This window comes from Aulonocara stuartgranti (assembly GCF_965226115.1).
Source record: "Aulonocara stuartgranti genome assembly, chromosome: 9".
NCBI classification, from domain to species: domain Eukaryota; kingdom Metazoa; phylum Chordata; class Actinopteri; order Cichliformes; family Cichlidae; genus Aulonocara; species Aulonocara stuartgranti.
In genome coordinates, this window is record NC_138960.1 from 23,445,427 (window position 1) to 23,458,666 (window position 13,240).

The following is a 13,240-nucleotide window of genomic DNA, read 5'->3' on the forward strand; positions in this document are numbered from 1 at the left end:
TCATACCAGTCTAATCTCTCTTTCTCTGTGGGTCTCCTGTTTTCCAAATCCTCGGATCACATGATCTTTACAACTCTTTATGTGGTTCTGTGAAATTTACGGCAATTTGACAAAAACAATCAAACTTTACCATTTTAATAGTCAGAAATCTCATCTCAGTGGAGATCACTTGTCCCGTGAGGTTTCCTATCTGCGCTCGTCTCTGCTTGCAGACGGTAATCAAGCCAAAGACACTTGTTACACACCACCTCACAAAACGCGTTCCCACTTTTGAACTCCAGTGTAAAAAGAAATTATAGCCCCGTTGCTTGTTAGAAAATAAGAAAGGGGAAAAAAAAACACTGGGCGGCCAATGATTCGTATCAATTCATTGTTAACTCACCCCGTTGCCAGATACGCGTCCAGCACAAGACCAGCTCTGCTCGCTCTCCATCGTATTTCACTTTGCTGCTCTGTCAGAGGAGTGATTGAACCGCCTCGCTCAGTGCGGATGACAGCAGAAGCACACCTCGCACTGAGGATACAGAGGCGCTGGAATGAACCACACTGGTGGTCTGGAGGGGGAACTGAGTGCACTCAAATGATAAGCACTGGCTTTCCGGGCGTGCGAGAGACGTGCGCGCGCGCGTGTTTTTACGAGGGAAGCGCTTTATTTTGAGATGCGCGTGGTGCGCGAGGAGACAACGTCTCGGGCCCGTCAGAGTTTTCATCCTGCTCAGAAAACATTCCCTCTCGCTAATTAGTCTTACTCTGCAGGGATCAGATGTGGCTTGAGGAGACACGGCTCATGCTGCTTTATGATGGATGATATTCGTGCCACCACCACTCCCGTGGCATTTCCTCTAACCCACACCATCTTGATTAATCCATATTTCGCGGAATGTAATTCAGATCCAATTTGTGCGCAGGATCGCGGCTGTGTACAACTTGTAATCGAGTTTCTCTCGACTGGGCTTTGTGGAATACCCACTGGGAAACTTCATTTGTCCCGCGAAAATGGCCTGAGAAAATGATTAATTTAATTAAATCATCACAGTCAGCACCAGAACACTGCGAGGCTGTTTAGCCGGCCATCTGTCACTTAAGAGTCTATTGGTGATGCTTCCATTCGGATACAAAACAGCTTTTCTTCTTAATGGTGATTGCCTGCGAAAAAATAATAGCGCTGTAGGTGGACAGAGAAAGGTGCTCCCGTCAGATTTTATAATGTCAGGCTGTGAATGAGACTGACATCAAGCTATCGAGAAATACATTAGAAGTCGTCTGAGCAATGCCTTAGCTATAAAAAGACCAGCAGTCCCTACAGTGACTGATAATAGGTGTACCCATATAAAAATTGTGGTTTCAGCACCATGGTCAGCAACATCACCCCCACATTTATTCATTTATTTATTTATTTATTTATAGAAAACAATATAGCATCATAAATAAATCCAGTTTGTTTCAGCACAAGATTCAGCATCTTACAGGTAACACTTACCTCCTCCTAATCCTTGGGATTAGCTTGAAAATGCTCGAGCAGAGTAAGTGTGGTCTATCACTAACCCTGAAATATGCAGCTGTTTACAGCCAGAGGGACTCTTGGAGTTTTTTTTAAATTTATTTATTTGAAATCACACCATCTTCTGCTCAAGGAAAACATTTATGTGACTCTACTACGTCCCTGCCTCCTATCCAATCACCCCATCCTCCCCTCCCTCTCCTTCCTCCTTAACAGCCCCTTACAGGTGAGGCAGAAAATCAAATCAGCTTAGCGGTGGCTTCCGCAGTCACTGCTGAATAACCTGTTTTGCAAAATTGTATCTTGCTAATTATAGAGCTACGAATGCATTAATGCAGCCCACTTAAAGTGACACTGCAATGTGCTCCTCATTAGAACAGATGATATACTTGCACTTCCAGCTGTTTAGTTTCAAGCTGATGAAAATACACTGCAGTTAATAAAAACAGAGCGCCGGATGGGTCTCACATCATGCAGTGTAATCTGTTCTTCAGTTATTTTCATAACTGAACTGTGCTTTTGAGCGTGTCACTGGATGAACTACTGCATCCTGTTCTGAGCTGCTGTGATTCACCTTAAATGTAAACATCAAACTTCCTCCGCTCTCTGTTCCCTCTTATCTGAGGCAAAGGGTCCCCTTTTTTTTCTCTTTATTCTCCAGGCACTGTCCTGCAAATCACATCTCTGACCTTGTTACGCCAGACTGCACCCATCCCCATAAATAGCCAGTCATCAATTATTCCCATTACTACAAGAATTTTATGCTCCCAGTAACTATAACTTTAGGTTGTGGAAAACGGCCAGGGAGAAATTACGATATGGCCTTGGGACAGAGGCTTTGCTGTTAAATCACAGGCTGTGCCTGCGTGTCTGGTTTGCAGTTATTGTGCAGTGAATGATGGAATGGTATATACAGAATAGACATACAGATAGACATAGAATTTCATTTTAGAGCAACTTCCCTTTGCTATATGATCCTACAGAGTCACATGTGGGTCATTTATGTCAATGAATTATATATAATAAAAGTGGAACTGCTCAACTGAAGCAGTGAAATGATTTATTGAGCCTTTCAGAGGGTCATAAATGTAATATAGGAGTCCACGTCCCCAACCATCATATTAATAGCTATTCATTGGCTACTCAGTACTTTCGCATAATTTAACATGCTATAGAAAGGCGAATGTGCAGAATGTCCTTGCCTTTTGCACTGGGGGGGTTCAGCACACTTCCATAGGTGACACTAAATGATGTGACGGGCTAAATATACTGGTGAATGTAAAATACTAAACTTACACACCTGTACACTGTCAAGATTCAGTGCCAGCTCTCCTTGAAAGTTAAAGCTAAAGGTCTGCACTATAACACCCACACCTAATTAAAGCATCTGTATGTCAGTAGCTGGCGAAGCAGGACTGGGTTCAGACAGGCAAGGTGTTCAGCTACGATGTGCTGAGGCGAGCAGCAAGGACCACTAGATGAAGGAAAGGAAGAAGTGATTCAATACATCAGGAAGATGAAGAAGTGGCGGTTCTCTTTCGACAGGCTGTTGGCACAGCACACAGGGAGCAGAAATTGCTGCTCGTGAACAATGGTCCCAGCTTGTACTAAAAATACAGCCACGGTAAAACGAAAGTGCACGCTCCTCCTCTCAGGTTTTACATACCCAGATATGATAAAAAAATAATAATAATAAAATCTGTAGGTGAGTACAACTTGGCAACACATGCCATATTACATAGTGCTGTTGTTTATTTAACAAAATCCAAGCCAAAATTCAGAAGGAGCCCAAACCATCACCCCTCCACCACTGTGCTTTGCAGTTGGTATGAGGTGTTTGTGCTAATGTGCTGTGTTTAGTTTTTGCCACATGTGGTGAGCAAATATCTCCAGTTTGGTTGCATCCAGCAAGGTTAGCGGTTTGTTCCAGATTTGCTGCCACAGTCTTTTTAGGGAGAAGACACTTTATCCTGGCAGCTCTTTTAAACAAGTCATACTTCTTCAGTCTTTTTTCTAATTGTGATGTCATGAATTTTAACATATCAGCTGAGGTCTGTAGAGCCTGAGATGTAGCTCCTGGGTTTTGTTGACCAAGGTGCATCTCTTTTGCATTATGACAGCTGTGATAGACTCCGGCACCCCCGCAACTCTGAAATGGATAAGCAGAAGGAAATGGATGCGTGTCATAATACAGTCTGACCTTGTGATGAATTTGCTGGGATGTCCACTCCTGGGAAGATTGACAACTGTCTTGAATGGTTTCTACTTGTGAATAACCTTTCTGACTCTAGAAAGATGGACTTCAAATTGTTTGGGCATGGCATTGTAACCCTTCCTAGATTGATGAGCAGCATCAGTTGCTTCTTTAAGATCATAGCTGATGTCTTTCTTCCATGGCATCCATCCATCTTAATTTTTCTGAAAGCAGTAAGGGTGCACTTTGTTTTTCCACACACTGCATTTTGACTTAATTTGTGCTAAATAAATAATGACATGCTGTAACATTTAAAAGGTCGTATTTTTACACAGTTGTAGCCTAAAGCTGTTTGAATTTTGCGACATGTTTAACTGAGAAAAAGATTTGTCATTATTAAAAAGCTACCCTCTAAAAATAGGTGTAGATGTAAGAGTGGATGCTTGCAGGTCTCCCTGCTTTGGCCCTGTGACTGACACGTTCGGGTTTATCCCACTTATTTCCTTATTACAGCCAAAATAGGTTGCAATCTTCTTCGAGTCTTCATTCATCTTCATCATGATTAGTGTGCGCTGATCATTGTAGTGACTTCATTTCTTGATTTGTTTGGATCTTTGTGTTTTCTGTCTAATCTTGGATGTAAAGTGTTTATTTAGAACCTTCTGTCTGCATCAGTGCAATTTTATTCTGTCTTTGTTTTATAATAGCTTGTTGTCATTAAGGCCCCCAAAGGAATGGCTGTGATATATCATCTACAGCTATAAGCCATTGATTTCAGACAATCACATTTTATTTTATTTTATTTTTTAGATTTTGGTTGTTATGGTTGTTTACATATCTTTGCATCTAGCATTGAATTTTAAGTTGTTATCGACACACTACCTTTTTTATTCCATCTATATGATCTTCTACGAAATATTTGGTGGCTTGTTAGGCGTTGCACATACCGTGGTGGACCGAGGTGTCCTTATTGTACAGCAATCATCATGATAAATTACTCTGACTGTAGAGCTAGACTAGAAATCCTGTAACACACTCCTATGTTATGAGAATTTCAAGCTGCTGCAAATGACAGAATGAGGCTTTTCTTTTCTACAAATGCAATTTTAAGGGTAATATGATATAAGAGGAATGTTCATATTTATACATTATGACTCCATGCAAGCTAACCATGTAAATCTGACCCCTTTATGCTTTCACAGCTTGTTTCCAAGGGAATAAATATGCACTAAACTGTTGTTTCCCCTCGTTGTTGCTACTAATATATTTCACTTTATATTTAGATCTTACAAAAGGCAGTAAAGAGATTTAGTATATGTCAGTCAGGAAAGGAGTTTTCAAGCGCCACAATGCAGATGATCTTCAGCCTTATTCACACATTTAGAGAGATGACACATGGAGTGCAGCGCATTTCAAAACACAATGAGTCAGTGCGAGAACTGTGCATCCTCGGTCACTTAACTCCTCGAGTAAACGGCATTATAGCTATCTGTCAAAAAACGAACACACATCTCTTCTCTCCAAAAGCAAACACAGTTTCTCATTCATAGCCTTCAGCTGAGAAACCAATTGTTCCAGCACAGTTTATCCTCGTTGTGAATAAGACTTCTAATTCAAGTGGTTAAATGCCAGTTTGAGTGAAGCATTTTCAAAGCATCTCCACTTCACAATTGGATTATTCCGCAAGACGATCTCTCCTGCGTTTATCTTATTAAAGTCCTATCTGTAATCCAGCATGGAGGTTTTCCCCTGAACGATCCTGACACGATTGGATGCTAACCAGACTTTGGTCACCAAAGATCTTAAATAATTCCAACCTTTTGACTAATTGAAAGGGAAGCTTTCACATAAAGCAACGAGGCTAATTTGATAATTGTAATTTAACTATTCTTCCGCCAAAAAAAATATATAATTAAAGCAGTTAATGAACTATTTAAGTCTTTTTAACTGGAAATTGTCTAATTTGAGATTTAATGCCTCAAGTGATCCCCTGACTCATCTTTTAGGTGAATAGCCCGAGGTCTTGCCCTAAAAAAATAAGGAAATTAATAAAGCACTCAAGGTCATGTGCCACGAAAGCATGAGAGAAGCCATCCATACTGCTCCCAGGGACCATCCAAGGTAAAACAGGCTGAAGCTTCATATTATTTTAAAATCACATTAGCATTTTTGAACAGAAGCTTGGGAAGCGCCGTGGTTTGGACTTCCACCAACTCATCTGATATTGTTTTGCTGCAGCCAGGAAATTCATTAAACATATTCTTTGAGGAGGCATCCTTGCACTGCTTAGCAGCTGAGGCACATGCATGCAGTTTGCTGTCAGGGCATAATTATTTCCCTTCATTTTATATATCTGACACATTGGCTGCTTCACTCGAATCCCCCCGTCACCCTGCTTGGTAAAAAAAAATAAATAGTGGGAGGAAGAACTAAAGCCCGCTGCCCTCCAACAACACACACACTCTGATACACACCCCAACCCTGCCCAGTGCATCACATGTCATCACAGACATCAGCCAGTGTGTCTGGAGCACTTGTGTAACAGTATGAAGGACCCTTTAAGCTGTAATTTGCTGCAATCAGAGACCCTGGACCTTTGGGGTACAGTGAGTCATATACTTGAAATTGATCCCTCGCTTCTGTTGCCAGACACCATACAGCGAGGGTATACTGTCCTATTTTTTGCCTCCATCTGTAAGCTCCTTGCCTTGCCTTGTCGGTAGGCTTAATATGTAGTCACCAATGACACATCTAATTTAGAAAGATGAGCCGGTCTTCTTTCCCAGCATTTCTTACGGCCTTTAGTACAGGTCTCGATCCCGCGAGCGTGTAATTTTCACCCTACATTAATCTTACAGAAATTTAAATTAAATTATGCACCACACTGACACAGCTCGGAGCCCTATTTCAAAACAGCATCCACTGAGCCCATGAAAATCGCTATTTACCATAATTCTCCCAGCTCTAGGAATATTTCCCTCGACATTAAAATTCATTTAAAACAATAGTGACTGTGGCAGAAATCCATTTCACTTGTAGATTAAACGGCCGCTTCAACACAATCAGAGAAATTTGCTGTATTTGGTTGGACAAACAAAATTTACGTTGAGGAAAGGTTCCTGCTAAATCAGGAACAAATCCTGTGTTGGTGAAACGAAATGAAACGGAAAAGAGTGAACGTTCACACAAACGCTTTACCTGAACGGGCTCCAACGGAAATGTGTGTCCTTGGTGGCAGATAGGGCTGTTGAGATGCTATCACTTGAATACTAGATGCTTTTGCAAATATGGCGCTGTAACTAATTGTCTTCTGTGTAACATGAATAAAAATGGGCTACTGGCTGTTAGATTGCTCATGTACCTTATTCTCTGCTAGATTCTCATTTCCTGCTATTTTTAGTGTCTCCTGACTTGGGTTTACCATTTGCACTGAAACAGTTACTTGGATTTATTTTATCTTTGTTTCTTTCAGTTTGAAAGAAACCTATTCCAGCAGATGGTGCCTGGTTCTTCCTGTTAAAAGGGAGTTTTTCCTTCCCACTTTCGCCAAGTGCTTGCTTTGAGGGCATCTAACTGTTGGAGTTTTGTATGTTTTCTCTCTATTATTGTACAGTCTTTATCTTATAATATTAAGCGACTTGAGGCAACTGTTGTTATGATTTGGCACTATATAAATAAAGCCGTGCTGAACTGAATTCAACTGAATTGGTTTCTGCTTTGATGATGATGATGACCAGAATGCTCAGTTTCACAAACCAGCGGCTGACATCACAGTGGCTACATCCATATTTTATACAACATATCAGCATGTAATTTTCTGCATTTGTTTTTCTACATATTTCTCTGTAAGATATTTAAAAGAGTTGCCTATAGTAGAGAATGGTTGAAGGGATGTAAAGAATGTTTTTTTTTTTTTTTTCGTTTTTTTTTTCTTTTTTTTCTCGTACTACCACTTTAAAAGAGCCTGCTTAGATCTTTAGAGATCTGGAGACAATAAGCATCCTTTTATGTTCTAAGTGCTTCATATGACAAATATGAAAAGGGAGCCAAGAAAGAGCTGACAATTTTTGCGTCGCCCCGTTCCTCAGCTGCACAGAGCTTTTCAGGGAGAAGTCAAGCCTGCAATCTTTTAACATTAGAAACCTTGCAAAGAGATAGACCCCTCTCATTCAGGGTCTTGCTGGGTCAACGTCATTAAATGGAACTTCATGTACAAACAAAAAGCATTTCTGTGGAATAAAGCCTGAATCTTGAATACTCTGTTTGCGCACAGTGCAGTGTGAGTCTTTTTGTGCAGTTTGTGTTTATGAAAAAGAGACCATTTGTGTAGTAGGAATCACATTATTAGATTATTGTGTTCCCCACTGTTTTCTGCTGGCTAACTGAGGAAAGGCCTTGAAGGTTTTTTGTAATAAATTCTAATGTTGTAATCTGTTGTGCACAAGCCACTCAAGATAAATAACTAAGCTAGTCAGTTTTTTTTTTTTAAATCAGTAGGCTTGCAGTGAAGTGAGATGCATAACAGTAGTTTGACATATTACCAAAGAGATGGACTATATTTAAGTGCTATTAACCTAGGGAGAAGTTGATTGGACTAGACCAGTGATGACACAAACAGTTTGACAGTGTGGGAAAGTGGAAGTGATAAGCTTAGATTAAGCTGACAGCACCTGGGAGCGGACAAATGTGAGGCCATAGATCTATCTATCTGAACTTGCGCATGAGCTTCATTAGTTTACTTGTTACTGGACACTTTATTAGCCACAGCTTCCGACTACCCAGCTGGACTAGTTGGACCCATCTCCCTTGGCTTAATTCTACAACATGCAGATTCAATAAGGTGTTTTGATCCATATTAACACTCACCAGACCAGGCAATACTTTTACATTGTCCACTCTCTTCTATTGTAGAATTTGATGAGCTCTTGTGATTTGCACCCTTAGTTTATTGCTCTTAGCTGACAGAAGGGGTTTTCTGCCGCTGATGTGATTAAGGTTCAACGTGTTATGTATTCAAAGATGCTCTTTTGCATACCTTTGTTGTAACAAGGAGTTAACAAGTTCCTGTTTCCTTCCCATCAACTTAAAGCAGTGTGGCCATTTTTCACATTTTTCACAACGCACAAACAGCAAATGGAGATTTTCTCTTTTTCAGATAATTTTCTAAATTGTAGAAGTGGTTGCATGGGAAAAATCACAGTAAATCAGCAGTAATACAAGATCTTTTAGCATTAAGAACCATGCCAAGTTCAAAGCCACTCAAATCACCTCTGTTCCTTACTTTTTTTTTTTTTTTTTTTGCCTGTCCCGTTTGGCTCTTTTGCCATCAGAATTGTTGTCTAAAGGCAAAGAAAGATGCCCAACGGATTTACTTTACCAAATTGACCATCCCAGCCTTGCCATAATGGTCCATTTGATTCACCTTTTATTGTTTATTTTATTTTCACTTACTGAACATGGGACAGACTTGACTGGGGGAAAGAAGGGGAGAAAGAAAGAGGGAAAGAGAAACAGCTGAGAAGAGGGACGGGGGAGAAGGGCAAAAAACAAAAACCAACAGAACGGGCAGAGAAAAAAAAAGCATATATCAATCACCTGGGTCACCTGCTGAGAAAGAAAAAAGAAAACAAGCAGAAGAGAACAAGAGTAATAGAATAAACAACATCACAATGATATATGGGAATATGACAGTAAATACTAAATGTTAAACATTATTGTGCAGCACATAAGATCAACAGAACACAGTGTGCTTTGAGGTAGGAGCCAAAAAGGGTGTAGTTTGTGGGTGTGATCACCCGTGTGTACACCTGTGAGCATGGACGCGCTTGTTTTTTGTTTTTTAAAAGGTTCCTTCATGTAATGATCTGCTAGAGGGTGTGGGGGGGGCACAGCCCCGTCCTCCAGGGCATGAAGCAGGTATGGAGGAGATCAAAACTCCAGACATCCAGAGGCCCCCAGAACACAAGAGACCAAGGAAGACCAACAGAGGGGCAGCCGTGCCACTGTCCCAGAAAGAGCTGAGGAGAGTCCCAGATGAGGGCTCACTCAGCAGCCGCGGAGCAGAAGCCAGGGGGAGTTGCAGTGACGCGCCCGTGAGCTCCGCCGGCAGCCAGCTGCACCTGAGTGACCGAGTAAAGAATGGTTTTATTGCCTACATAGGACATTTTGCTGAAATTTCCCAATTACAGTGGCTTCTAAACAGAAACAACGTATTTATCTGACAGCTTGATTTACTATTCCTAGAATCACAATAACATTAGAGGCCCCATTTTGGCTGCAGTAAGTAATGAAGGACATCTAAGCCAACTTGTGCCAACATTTCATTAGACAGAATTGACCTCTAGGGCCGTTAATATTCAAGTATGCAGTGTGCTGAGGTTATAAGAGAGCAAAGATATTTTTCTAAAAAAATAAGTACACCCCATGATTCAATAGCTTGGAGAACCAGCTCTATCGACAATAAGTTAAAGTAACTGTTTTCTGTATGAATTTGTCAGTCTCTGACATCACTGTGGAGGACTTTTGACCCACTGTGAAGGACCAAGCAGCAAAGGCAGTGGTTTTTTTTGTTTGTTTTTAAATCTTGACCCCCCCCCCCCCAAATGGAGTTAAAAAAGACAAAGTTCAAAATATAATGAATGGGGCCATAAAAGAGATCAGCTAAATATAACTCTAATCAAAAAGTGACATATAAAACCTTAAATACCCACAAAGTTTACACAACTAAACTCACAAACTCACCTAAACACAAAGACACAGGAGGGTAACCTTTTATAGTGGTTTGGCCAAATCATTTATTTACAATAGGGGACAGAACAAACACCAGTACTAATTATGTGTGCACTTCATAATATCTGTTAGGTTTAAGCAGAGAAATGAATGAATTATATTACTGAAATGCATGTTTAACTGCAAACCAAACTAATGTGGTGAGTGTGTGGACTGCTTTTACCCATGTGTGGCTGAGGCCATCACACCCAGTCATCTTTATAATGTTGCTTCAGTTCATTAAGTCTTGCAGACATTAATTTATTCACAGCTCTCTTCAGGTCCCACTAGAGCATTTTAGTCAGGTTGAGGTCTAGACTCTGACACGTTTTACACCCTGATTTTTTTCTTTTTCAACCACTCAGTTGTACATTTGCTGCTGTGCTTGTGATCATTTTCTTGTTCTATGACCCAGTTTCCAATAAAATTTGGTTGTGCATTATGCCATGCCATGTTCTTTCTCCTGGCCACCTTTTCAAACAACTGTCATCATGATTTACTGTCATGAGCTACATCTCAGACTCTGTAAGAATCTGAGATGTAGCTTTTGGGGTTTTTGCAGTTTCCCTGAGGATAGCATGCATGCACATTCTGACCTGTCCGGGGTATGCCCCTCTTGCCCTGTGACAGCTGCGACAGATTGCAGCGCCCCTAAAAACCTGACATGGATAAGTAGAAGAAAATGGATGCATGGCACAATGCAATCTGTCCAATCCTGGGTGACTGACAACCGTGTTGAATGTTTTCCACTTGTGACTAACCTTTCTATTTATGAAAAGCTGGACTTATAACCCTTCCCAGATTGATGGCCAGCAATAATTGCTTCTCTAAGATCATTGTTGATGTCTTTCTTCCTTGCAAAATGATCAAAACATCAGCTTTCATAGAAGTGGTGACGCTTTCTGAAGATCAATTAATCAAAGTCCATTTCATCAGCAGCACCTGGCTTCTAATTATCCTCTTAATTACTATGAAAGAATTAAGATTGTGCTAGTTTTTCCACACACTGCTTCTGCATTTTGGCTTATTTTTGATAACAGCATTTGTTGCTATTCACCGGAGGTCTTAACTGATTTTAAGAACAGCTAAGAGCCTGATTACGTTTTATTTTGCCTGTTTATATAAAGTCTTAGACTTATAAGAGGGTTTACTTTCTCTTTTACATGAAGGTCACACAACAAACCCCTGCAAGAAAGTTAACATATCAACAAAGAGTTACTAGTTAGCAATTCAACCAAACTGTAGAAATTTTTTTCAGTAGAGTGAAATTTTATCATAGACTTCACATGATAAACCCTACAAAATACTGGCACGCACTTATAATTGCATCACTTCAGAATTATTGAGAATTTAGGCCCAGTTTTGCTAACTTAAAGGGATTCCCTCACCATAAGGATGATTGTCTAAACAGTGACACATTAAAGTGGTTTGTATTTTAACATGATTTCCACAATTTAGAGCCATGCAACAAATTTAGTCAACCATCTAGTTTTGCATGGAAGCAATGTGATAATGAGCAGATTATACTGAAATCAGAGTTGAGGAAAGCATATAAACACATAACAGCATAATTGTCAGCTCTTCAGCACTTTAGACGCTTTATAATGAACGAATTACATTTCTGTCTTTTTAAAGTCATTTAAAGACCACTAGAGAACCATGTTCACTATAATTATTATCCTCTTAATTACAACTGTAAATTAAATCTATATCTTTTGATTAACATCAACATGCTCCTTGTTGGTTTGCCTGCGTCCTAGAAGACATCTGTCAATGCTCATTTGCACAGACAGAGAAGTAATGCCGCTAATTAGCCAGATCTATTTTTTTTAAACCCATTCATTTAAAGGAATAATTATTCCTACAGATTCCACACTTTGGTGTGTGCTGTCCCCATATCTGGACTGAGTGGGTTTAACATAAGTATGGAGCAATCAGAGTCAAGGATTACCAGCTAATTAGTGCATCCTCGTCATGGGATTAATTAATTCACAGCATTTACACATATATTCTAATTGTCTAATTGGCAAGGTAATTGGCATTACCATGTTCAGTTTTAATAATGAGATCTGACAAAATTTGTTTGCTTCCAGCCAAAGCCAACATAGAGTCATGTGTTCAAAGTTTGATCTTTACAGCTTTAGGTTAGGCCCAGTAATTTCAGTAGAGCCATAATTACTGCAATAAAAGCAGAACATATAGGGTATTATTATGTTGTTTGCACTGTGCTAATATTATACTGAGTACTGCTAGACTATAATACTGCTAAGAACTGAGCAGATATATTTAATGTTTTGTCTCAGTTGTACAAAATAAATATAAAAATCCTTTTAGTCATGAGTTATTTAATGACTCATAAAAGAACTCATAAAAGTGAGTTTCTGACTGATGAATTTAACTTTATTCTAATTAATAGCAAGCACCAAACAGAAAAAAAGTCATACAAGCTAACAATGGCTAAAATTTGAATGATTTATAAAGGCAGCTGAGCTCATAATATTTTGATCTTATAATTCTCTTTTTAGACTATAAATAAATCATGCAGAGCAGGAATAAAACACTTTCGCACGGTTCTCAAAAAGTGTATTATTTAAATAAACTGTATGTAAAAGAGGGAATTAGCTTCCAGGTAAGACAAGTGAAGGTAATCTGGAAATGTTGCTAAATATTTGTATAATTGCAAGGAAGAACAGCCGTTCAGCTGCTTCTATGACCTTAAAACACTTTACTGCTGAGTTTATGGGCTCAATCTAGTTTCAAGTCTTACTGAATACAAC